The following is an 11,855-nucleotide window of genomic DNA, read 5'->3' on the forward strand; positions in this document are numbered from 1 at the left end:
ATTTTGTTTGTTAGATAGTTTGTACCAGGGTCATATTACAGTGCCCCGGCTAGCCTAGAATTCAAGGTCTTCTTGCCACAGCTTCATGAATGCTGTTATTATAGATGTATGCTACCACACCAAGCTGGAATTGTAGTTCCCACTGTAACACGAATTCTAAAAGGTGTTAATAATAAAAACCTGGAGTCAGATATAGGGGTTAATGCTGAAAGATCAGAGAAGCAGAGCAGCCAGCCACTAGTTCTTACTTCTGCTGAATCCTCAGATCAAATAGGCGGTCTTGTCCCTATGAATCCTCTGACTGAATGTTGTCTCTACGAAACCTCAACCTGAATGTAATGAGCTCCCGTCTCCTCCCACCTTATATTCTTCTCTCTACCCTGCCATATAACTCCTGTCTCCACCTCCCTAGTGCTGGGATTAAAGGCTTGTGACTCCTAAATACTGGGATTAAAGGTGTGAGCCACCATCCCCAGCTGTTTCTTTTTCAGACTGGATCTAGTGTATATAGCCCAGGGTGGCCTAGGACTCACAGAGATCCACCTGCCTCTGCTTCCCAAGTGATGGAATTAAAGGTTTATGCCACCACTGCCTGGCCTCTATGACTAACTAGAGTGGCTAGCTCTGTACTCCAACCTTCAAGCAAGCTTTATTTGTTACAGCACAAACAAAATATCACATTTCCCCTTCTTCGGACCTCCATCTCCCTTTCTTTCACTTTTCCTCCCCCACTTTCTCTCTCTCCTGCTTCTGCCTCCTAAATGCAGTTGAACTTTCCATGGCTGGGTACCTATGTAAAATTTTCATTCAGGACTGGTGGGTTCACCGTGTCAATTGCACACTGTTCCTCCCTCTTATCCATTGCCTGAAAAGATTTCCATGGATCTGAGGAACATCCTTGGCAGGGGATGAAAACAACAAACAAACAAAACTGAAAGTGCTATGATTCAAACTTCGCCTTGTGGGTAAACACTCGCACAGCCAAGGTGGGCAAACAGAAGCACATGCAGAAGGGAACTGTCATCTGATATCAGTTGAGCTCATCTTATCCTGAGAGAATTTCATAAAATTAGCTCACAGTCTCCTCCCAAATATTTCTGAAAATCCCCAAAAGAGAGACTCTCCCTCACTCTCCTTGAAACACTGCCATTGCCGGCCATTACCTTTCAGTAGCATGGAGTTAGCACCTGAACCAGGAACACAAGCATCCTTTGTCTTTGAACATCCTTGGCAGGTAACTGGTAATATCTAACCTGTGCTGCTCCCACGGACTGGCAGCCTTCCGCCATGTGGCTTTTCCCTAGTTTTTCCTGCTTCTTGCTCTAGCTTTCTCTGCCTTCTCATCCAGAAAATCCTCGTTTACTTTTTATGCTGATTGGTTTGGCTATTGCTGTGTTTCAGTGCTCCTTCCAAATCATGCCTTGGGGGCATCATCTTTGCTAAATAAAAGGCTATTTACTCCAGAGAGAAATTACACTACTTCCTTCCAGGCTGTTGCTGCCGCAGTCACTCGTGGTTTAAATAGTAATTGCTTTATCTTGATCATAAGTTGCAGCAACAGGATTTGATTTGGAGGGGAGGCATTGTGACTATAGCTACAGAGTGGTAGCAGGTGTCGGAGCTCCTGACTCTCAAGGTCTCTGACAGCAAAGGGTACACTTTACTCTCCCTGCATCTGCACACACACACACACACACACACACACACACACACACACACACACACACACACACACAAATACTCTTCCTTTGATAGCCATGCGATCACGCGATATGGTGGCCATCAGTCTCCCTGACACTGAGGCACAATGGAACCAGTCCTGATTCAGCAGAAGCCAGTGCCGTTCCAGTTTTATGAAGACTTATGCATTGAGAATGAAGGCAATGGGGAAAGGACTTTAGCACAACACAGTCTGTTGAATTATTGAACCTGGCCTCTCTGGAGCCCTTGCTCTGACACCTGAAGGTTAAGAACTCCTGTCAGCAACTACTGACAGCTCAAGGAACCTAGTAGAGCTATCACAGATGGACGCAAATGAATAAAAAAGAAATATCTCCATCCTCACAAAGGCAACAAAGAAGATTTTAAGCCTTGACCAGTGGTGCTGTTCCATTTGTTATAACGACATTGGGTATGGGAATATCCACCTTCAGCAGTAGGATCCCAACAGAAGGGATGGTAGAAATAGTCTGGTAGGCTAGGATCAGCAACTCTGTGGAAACAAAGAAGCATATGGCTACAAATCGGGACTCACCAAATAGTGGTGAGGAATATTTGTGGATGGTATGAGCATCCTTTAGCGAGGGCTCTGTAAAAGTTTGTGTTTCCTTGAGTCAACAAGAAGCCAGTCAACTGGGGGTTTGCTGACTGCTATTGACATTCAGGTTTAATATGATGTGACTGCATTTGCAATCAGCAGCTGCCAAATCCTGAGATATTTGGATTATATGACTATAAACGGCTTTTGTCTCTAAGTCTATGAAATGTACAGAGATACAAGGTTGCACTGCTATGGAATTATTCTGTGACTTTAACTCATTCTACTGGCAATATTTTCCAGAATGCTATGAGAGAAATTTCCATGCAAAATATTGTAAGTAACATGGGTAATAATATCTAAATAATGACTGTGGTTGTTAGATTAGATGTCTTACCACCTTATCTGATTAAATGCCTAACATTGTCCTAAGAAGTAGTTGTGCTCCCCTTTCTCTTTCTCCCTCTCTCCCCTCTCCTCCTCTCTTTCTTTTTATTTAGCCCGGGATGCCCTAGAGCTCATGCTCCTCTAGTCTTCACCCTCCAGGTGCTTTAATTCCCTAGTTCATTTTAGATATGGGCAAAGTTCCAAGATTTGAATAATGTAAGCAGTTGACTAATAAACATTGCAACCCCTCATCTGAAGACATGGAAAATGAATATTAAAGTAGAATGACCTGTAGACTTGGGGAGCTATCTCTGAAGCTTTTCCTTTAATACCCTTTCTCAGAAGTCAGCTTCCCTAAAATTATATGTGGGATGCTGGCTCCTGTGGATTGACTTAGTGAGGAAGTGCTCCCAGGATCACTGAATAAGTGAGTGAGGAATGTCAGAGAGTCAAGTATGAGATCTCAGGAAGAAAACATCTAAAAAGTGATTCTCAGATCTTGTTGGGGAGCCTGGTGTTGGGGAGAGAGGCAGGGGCAAACTATACCTCAGAGCTTTCTAAGCAGAAATATCTTCACACCTGTCAGTCAACACTGTACCCATAAGAAACATCCACCGTGTTCTTGCAAAGCACCAAACACATTGAAACATGAGGGTAAAAGGGATCTGATAGGTCTGCCAAGAGCCCTTTTTTTGTCCACTGAGCCCATTCAACAGCAGAGCTGGCCCACAGCTAGCTGCACTCCTTGAATGCTGTCCTAGTAAGAAGAGAATTAGAGGGAGCCTTCCTAACTGGGGATTCTGACTCACAGTCTATACCTAGGAAGGATAGAAAGGCACACAGTCAGTGAAAATGAGCTATGAGTTAGGAGCCTGGCATTTTCAAGTTTCTATGGGATATGTTATGGAGGAGGCAGCTAAATATGATGTGGCCAGGATACCTCGGCCTTTTCAACCTCAAGATGAAATGTAGCCTCTGCCACTGTGTGAACCCATGGTTCTGAGCAAGTCATAAAGCCTGTAAGCCTTGGGTCCCTTAGCAGGAAAAGGAAGAAAATTATCTACCCCAGATTTTGCTGAAATAAGCAACAAGGTGACACTTGTTAAAGTACTTTGAAAATGACTGTTGGTATATGAATCCATGCTATTAGCAACATCCGATTGTAGCTAAACAGAAAGAATCATGTTTCCATTAAATTGAGCTCATAGAATTCCATGATCTGCATGTGGGTGAATACAAAAGAACAACATTAAATACAAACTCGGAGAAATGGAGGTTTCTTTTTAATCCACCAAGAAACCTGCATCTGCTTGCTCGCTAACATCTCCATCCAAGATTTGAAAAGAGAGCAGCCTTAGGCTTCAGGAAAGCCAAACTCCCAAAGGCACAAAGCAGCCAGTCCACCAACTCCCATCTCTCACACATCCTGTACCTTAGCTGCCCCCACCCTCCCAGCCAGACCTGGACTAAACTCCCCAACTACTGAGTAGAACTATGGAAAACACATTTACATAAAGGTCAAAAGGCACAGCTGTAACTAGGAGTCTCTCAAATGTCTGGGGAAAGTAGTTGTAAATGGTGGCATGCCGACTTGAATATACCAGACCTGAAGTTAAAGTAAGAGCAGTTTGTGAAGAGTTTTGCTCTTCAGAGTGACTGACTTCCCATATTGAACAGAAAGGCTCTCAACTACGGCACAATGTCTCTCTCATCTGTCTCCTGTGCAAGTAAAGAAAGCATACACTTTAAGTCTGAACACTCAAGCTTTATTGCTGGCCTAAGCTTTTACCAGTTTTGAGACTTTGGACCTTGGTTTTCTCATCTGTGAAATGGAGGTGTGAGTACCTCCCCATGAGTGCTACAAAAATGCCTGTTAACTACAGAGCTGTCTGTGCTGCTTGGCAAGCATCCAACCACTTCCATGAAATAAAATCAACACTAATGCATAAAAGAACTGGACAACTGCCTTTGACATAATAAAACATTAATTATTATTATACTGTTCAGAAAGCACTTCAGGGATTTGTCCTCAGAGGGCATTAATAAATAGTGGTTAAACTAATGAATATACAAATGGTGTGTCCAAGGAGCTATTCAATTCATAGGAAGGAGAGAACATTCCTGAGATCTTTCTAGAAGAATTCCTGCCTGAGCTACAGAGAAAGTTCAAGGCCAACCCACATAATAAAAAGTAAAAATGAATAAAAGACTGCAGATGTAACTCAGAGGTAGTCTTCACCTAGCACGTGTGAGCCCTTAGTTGACATCCTTCTGGCACCCCTTCTCCCAAGGGGAAAAAAAGGAAATTCTTATATCCTGGCTGGGCATAAAAAGAATGTTAGACAGCATTCGCATGCACACACACACACACACAATGCACTAGGAATTGAATTTAGCACTTTAGGACCATGAACACAGCCAGACAAATGTTCAATCCCAGAGCTATATCGGCAGACTTTAATTTATCTGTTTTTTAATTTTGAGTAAACATGTCCTTAAGTCACATAGGTTATCCTTGAGTTCTCTCTGTAGCTCAAGTAGACCCTGAATTTGTGATCATACTACTTCAATCCCCCACCCCAAATAGCTGGAAGTGTAAGCCTGCACTCCCAGGCAAGCCATCCCAAACATCTTTAAAGTGGCCTTGTGCCTCACCTCGGGCTTCATGTGCCATGCAATCACCACACCCATTCATCCCTTCACTGTGACCAGGACAAGGCCTCTGAGCAGCAGGCAGCACACTCAGCCTTCCCAGGTGAAGGGCTAGACTCACAGATCTGGGCAGAATGTTGTGACTGTCGGTTGATGCTGGAGATGTTCTCTTCTCATTCTGCCTTTTCACATGGTAGAACCTATGTGTACATGCACCTCTGATGTTCCTTTCCTGTGTCCACAGTTACTCTTGTATAATGTCAGTCAGTTCGGAATAAAGGCTCTCTAGTGGCCCCCGCTTGAACTCATCTCATTCATATATATATATATATATATATATATATATATATATATATATATATTATATATCCTTCATCATTTATTGAATATATACATATATTTATCTATACATCGTTTTGTTTCTTTGCTTTTTCAGACAGGGTGTCTCTGTGTTGCCCTGGCTGTTCTAGAACTCACTCTGTAGACTGATGTTGAACTCACTGAAATCAGCATGCCTCTGCCACCCGAGTACTGGGATTAAAGGCATGCACCACCACCACCTGGTGTGTGTGTGTGTGTGTGTGTGTGTGTGTGTGTGTGTGTGTGTGTATTTAAAGGGCTTCTCTCTCCAAATACAATCACATTCTGCGACACTAAGGCATTATTTATTTAGTGTGGGGGGAGGTGAATGTGGGTACATGCATGCCACTGCACACATATGAAGATCAGAGGAAAACTTTTCTGAAGTCTATTCTCTTCTCCTACTCTGAGGCAGGATCTCTCCTGTTGTTTATGTTGCTGTACTGCTGCATACTCCAGACTAGCTAGTCCATGTGCTTCTCACTGACTTTTTGTCTCCACCTCATAATTTACTGTAGGAGTATTGGGATTATAGATGAATGCCACTGTAATTCACTTTTATGTCAGTTCTGTGGAATCAAACTTGGGACACCAGGCTTGCAGAGCAAGCCCATCTCCCCAGCCCAATGTCAGGAATTTATTATATGAATAAAGGCTTGCCACAATTTACCTGAAGCTGGCACTATGACTTCCATGTTAATGGTAAGAATCCTAAAGTCTCCTATGGGCAAAAATGATGAGGAAAAGACTTCAACTGAAAAATATTAGTTTTTTTTGTCGCTGCGATAGAGTACCCTGAGCAAAGGCAAATTCAGGAAGAAAGAGTTTATTTGGGCTTACAATTTCGGAGGGAGATTCCATAATGGCAGGGAGTACGTGGCACCAGATATCTGAAGCAGGAAGCTGAGAGGTGACAGCTTCAACCATTAACATGAAGCAAAGAGAGTGAATTAGATGTGGGGCAAGGCTAGAAACTCTCAAAGCCCATCCCCAATAGCATACTCCAGCCTGCCAGGCTCTACCTCCTAACAGTTCTATAACCTCCCCAAACTGCACTACCAACTGGAAAGGAAATGTTTAAACACCTGAACCTGCAGGGGACATTTCTCATTCAAGCCACCACAATTTTTGTTTGGCATGCAAGTCTATTACCATCACCATATAACACTGCCTCTAAAAGCTGATGAATTGTGCAAAGACAATAGGCTGAGTTACAACCCTCAGTGTTTACAGGTTAGTGACATGTACAGAAGGGTCTGGATGAATGGTTTGCTTAGAAGACTGCTTCAAAATGCATAAAAGCATAAGCCCTGTAGTTGTGGATCAATTTACATGTTCTTTTGTTATATAGAAAATCTGTCAAAGCAACAGAAAAATTGGCAATCTACCCCTGCACAGGCATATACCTGTCCTGGCTAATTATTTAAGATATTGCTCAAAGAAGGCTCCTAATTAACAGTGTGCATGGCCTATGCCAGAACATGAGCCCAGAATCTCTAACAGTTTGTTACCCATCTGGCCTCCAGGCCCACATACCAGTGTCAGATATGGCTGCTGCCCCCAAGACTACCTACCTTCTATTTTGGTGGTAGTAGGAGGGGGTAGGAGGAAGGGTCCATGTGGGTGATGAATCAATAAACACTCAGTCAAGTCCCTGGACTATGTTGACATGCATGGCCAGTTTTCTCTCATGATTCATTACAGTTGGTTTTTCAGGAAGATTAATTCACTTTTCTGGAGAGTTTTCCGCTATTAAAAAGCCAATCTCAACAATCCCTCTAGCTCAGCAGGAATAGAATCTGGCTCAGTATGGCTGATCAAATTGTCAAAATCTATGACTTAAAAGAGAGAGAGAGAGAGAGAGAGAGAAGAGAGAGAGAGAGAGAGAGAGAGAGAGAGAGAGGTTGCAACCAGAAGGGGGGACAGAAATGTGTGTGGACAGAGTGTAATATACATAAATATAAATATCTTATAATTATGGTGTTTTGTGTTAAAGTATACAGTGTGTATATTTTTTTCATGGTTCCCACCTACTTCAAAAAGCCTACTTACTTACCTGCAAGCAAACCAGATACTACATATTTCAGATAATAATGTAGTCCAAAAAGAAGAGCAGGGAATAGGAGACATGTTCACAATTAGACAGAACTCTCCAAACAAAGAACAACCCTCAGCTAATTAATGTTTGTCAAGAACTTTAAAATCATATAATTCAACAACCTAAACATTACTACGTAAAGATAGCAAGACAAAGAATTGGTGGAGAGAGCTGACTTGGCTAGAACGAGGTCTTGTATTGCTCTGTGATTCATCATATTTGCCAGAAAAGAAGAGGGAAAAGACCATTCATACACAAAATAGCTCCAGCTAAAATCCCTTAAAAGCTAGTGCCCTGTGTCTTCTGAAAATCATTTCATAGGAGCAGTACCATCAATTCTTAATTATTAATACCAAAATTTTTATTTATTGAGCATCAACAGTGCATTATATGTCTGCAACATAGACAGCTACAAATCAAACTGGCTCACTTAAAAATGTGGATCTTTAGCAATGTTGTTTTCAGAGGTGTGTGTGTGTGTGCGTGCGCACATATGCTTGCATGCTTAGTGTGATCTTGGGAAATGAGCTAGTTAATGGAATGCTCCTTGCCTTTGATAGAATGTCTATCTAACATCTGAATTTTCTCAACTGCTGGCCAGATTATTTACCTATAAATTAAAAACTGAAAACTACGGAGGGGACTCTGAAAATTCCATATCTGATAATCTCCAAATGTATCTGACCAAATTCCCATCTTGAATCTGAACAAACTCCCATCTTAGTAAAGTATTTGAAAAAGTACTCAATTTTACATGATCAGTTGCAAGCTATATACATACAATACTGAACTGATAGATCATGATCATTATAATGCATTCAAAAGGGAACACAGTGCAGACAACATAAATGTTTTAAGATGATTTTTGCTTGATTGTGCTATTAGGAGCAAAGAAGATTTGATCTGACTAAAAGGATACTATCACTAATAACACTTTTGAACTAGGAAAAATTCGGTAGGCTGCTTTACTTTTGTTTTGTTTTGTTTTAATCTTGACTTGGTATTTTGGGTATATGAGGATTTAAAAGTCCAGTGCAGCTTTCCTGGCTGTCATTGCTATGAAGGATGCTTCACAAAACTATGTCCATTCAAGTACTGGGGGTAGGGGGAGGCAGTTTTGGCTGCCTTCGTACATCATAAAACTTCTAAATTCTACCCACCAGTTTTGGCAAAGGTTTTGTCAAAATTCACTAGTAAGTTTCATTTTTTTCCCCTTCCTACTACTTGCTTTTTCTCCAGCAAATTAGAACTCACTGCATTTTTATTTAACACATGAGTTCTTTGAAATATACTAAAACTACATTAAAAACCAGTTTTGAAAATTGATTACTACATTTTTAAGTTTACAACATCATGATTTTAAAAGATTATAATTAGCCTTGGCAACAAAATAACATTAATGATTGAAACATTTTTTGACTACTATGATCAAAATACTTTCTCTGTAGCACGAAATTTGTTTTCTTTTTTAATGACTTTCCCCCTTTAAAAAACAATGACCCTTTAATAGACTAATTAAAAGCCTTCCTTTAAGGCCGGGGCCGGGCGTCGGTGTCACACACCTTTAATCCTAGCACTCAAGAGGCAGAGGCGAGCAGATCTCTGTGAGTTCGAGGCCAGCCTAGTCTCCAGAGCAAGTGCCAGGATAGGCTCCAAAGCTACACAGAGAAACCCTGTCTCGAAAACCAAAAACAAAAACAAAAAACAAAGCCTTCATTTAAAGCCTACCCTTCTTGTCCTAACCTATTCAGTGGTTGTGGGCTGCCTCTTCCATCTTGTGGGCTTCTATTTCCTCATCTATCCATGGAGTTAGTTGTCTGCTTCTGCTTATGTAAGCTCTGTGACAAGCAATGACTAAAATTACTTAAAGTAAAATCTGCCTGGCTCATACATAAAAATGGAACCTGTGAAGAGCAAGGCTTTGTTTGCTTTTAAAGTTTTCTAGGATGCCTACTACCAATAGCTATTTGCTATCACAGAAAAATAGCATAGTTATACATGTGATGGGGGAAGTCTTTCTGTGTATATATTTGTCTTATTGGTTGATAAATAAAGCACTGTTAGTCAATAGGAAAGCAAGATATGTGGGGCTAGGAGTCCAGGAGGATTCTGGGAAGTGTAGTAAAGACAGAGTTGCCATGTGATCCCAGCAAGAGAGGATGCATGCCGCCAGCATCCTCAGTAAAATAAGTCTTTATAAAATGTATAGATTAATGGTTATGGTTGATACTTAGGATAGAGCTAGCAAATGAGAAATCCTAGTCATTGGCCAGCATCATTGTAACTAACATAAGACTCTGTGTGTTGTTTGGGGGCCCTAGTGTGGCCATGGGGATCAGGCAGCTGACAGAAAGAGTTATCGTTACATATATGTCTTTTGTCAAAAAAAATATAAAGTACAACTTTGACTAGCTTGTCTTACCCCAATGTGATCTACAAACCTCTTTGTGACACAGTAAAACATAAAACAGTTATCCCTGCATTAGAATCATAAAGGTTCCTTTCTAGCTTTAGTCTTGGACCCTGCAGCCTCCAAGACATTGATGCCTAAGAAGAATCAGATTGTCATGTATGAACTCCTCTTTAAGGAAGGAATGATGGTTGCCAAGGAAGATGTCCATATGCCCAAACACCCCTACCTGGCAGACAAGAATGTGCCCAGCCTTCACCTAATGAAGGCTGTGCAGTTTCTAAAGACTAAAGGCCACGTGAAGGAAGTTTGCCTGGAGACTTTTCTATTGGTGCCTTACAAATAAGAGCATCCAGTATCTCTGAGATGACCTCCACCTACCGCTCTCTGGAGATCATGCCTGCCACACCATATGCCTCAGCCCATAGGCCCAGAGGGTGAGTGGCCTGCAAGATTAACAAGAGGGGAGGCAGATAGAGACAGCTCCAGAAGGAGCTCTGTGCCCCCTGGTGCTGACAAGAAAGCTGAGGCTGGCTCAGCCACAGGATTCCAGTTTAGAGTTGGCTTTGGGCATGGCCATGGTCAGCCACTTCAGTGAAGTTGGAGATTATGTTGTGTTGAATAAACTTTAAAGAAAAATGTGAAAAAAAAAATCATCATGAAGATTATATTTGTAATTCTGCTATTTAAGATAATATAGTCCATAAAATTTGATAACAAAACCTAAATTTACTACAATGCATGGAAACATGTTATAAATGAACAAATGAAGGTACTGTTATAGCCTTTGGTGTTAGAGAACTCAAGCCCTTGCTACTAGGGTATCCTAGGCTACACTATACGATTGACTAAACATTTAAAAACTAGTTCTCTCCCTCTCTCCCTCCCTCCCTTCTTCCCTCTCTTCTCCCTCCCTCCCTCTCTCTCTCTCTCTCTCTCTCTCTCTCTCTCTCTCTCTCTCTCTTTCTTTCTTTCTTTCTTCCCCTTTAAATAAATACACAAAGGACAACATTTCTTTTCTCCCTTCCACTATGGAGTCTGCTGCTCTGGTCCAGCAATTTACTGAAAAAGCTCTAGATTCTATACCAGATTTCTTGGGTACAGCCTGCAGCTCCATCCAGTATGTGTTAACCTGACAATTTGATAGTTAGCTACACTTCCAATATGCATGGTTCCTGGATCATACTTCTGACAGGTGGCCAAGTCTTTTTAAGTATCTCTGAAGACAAAGAGCTAGTGACCTTCTCTTGCAATCCACCTCATTATTAGATGGCTGTGATTGTCAGAAAGCATGTTTTCCTTCTCTGTAGTTTTATATATCTCCTATTCCCCCCATCCCATGCCATCCTGAATAGTTATATGTCAACCTGAAGCGCTAAAGTCATCTGAGAGTTGGGAACCTCAGTTGAAAAATGTCTCTATAAAATTGGGCTGGAGGCAGGCAAGCCTTTAGGGCATTTTCTTAAATAGTGGTTGATAAGGGAGAGCCTAGCCCATTGTGGTTGGTGGTCCTAGATTCTATAAGAAAGCAGGATGAGACAAGAAGAGCCAAGCCAGTAAGTGGCATTCCTCCATGGCCTCTGTATCAGCTCTTGATTCCAGGTTTCCACCCAGTTTGACTTCCTGCCTTGGCATCCCTCAGTAGCCTGTGATTCAGGATAAATAAGCCAAATAAGCCCTTTCCTCTCCAA

General features: G+C 41.6%; 1 pseudogene; it reads left to right on the forward strand.

The window, feature by feature from the left end:
* Positions 1–10,297: 10,297 nt before the first annotated feature.
* On the forward strand, positions 10,298–10,762 carry LOC100757673 (annotated as a pseudogene).
* The last annotated feature ends 1,093 nt before the right edge of the window (positions 10,763–11,855 follow it).

This window comes from Cricetulus griseus, chromosome 2, assembly GCF_003668045.3.
Source record: "Cricetulus griseus strain 17A/GY chromosome 2, alternate assembly CriGri-PICRH-1.0, whole genome shotgun sequence".
Classification (NCBI taxonomy): domain Eukaryota; kingdom Metazoa; phylum Chordata; class Mammalia; order Rodentia; family Cricetidae; genus Cricetulus; species Cricetulus griseus.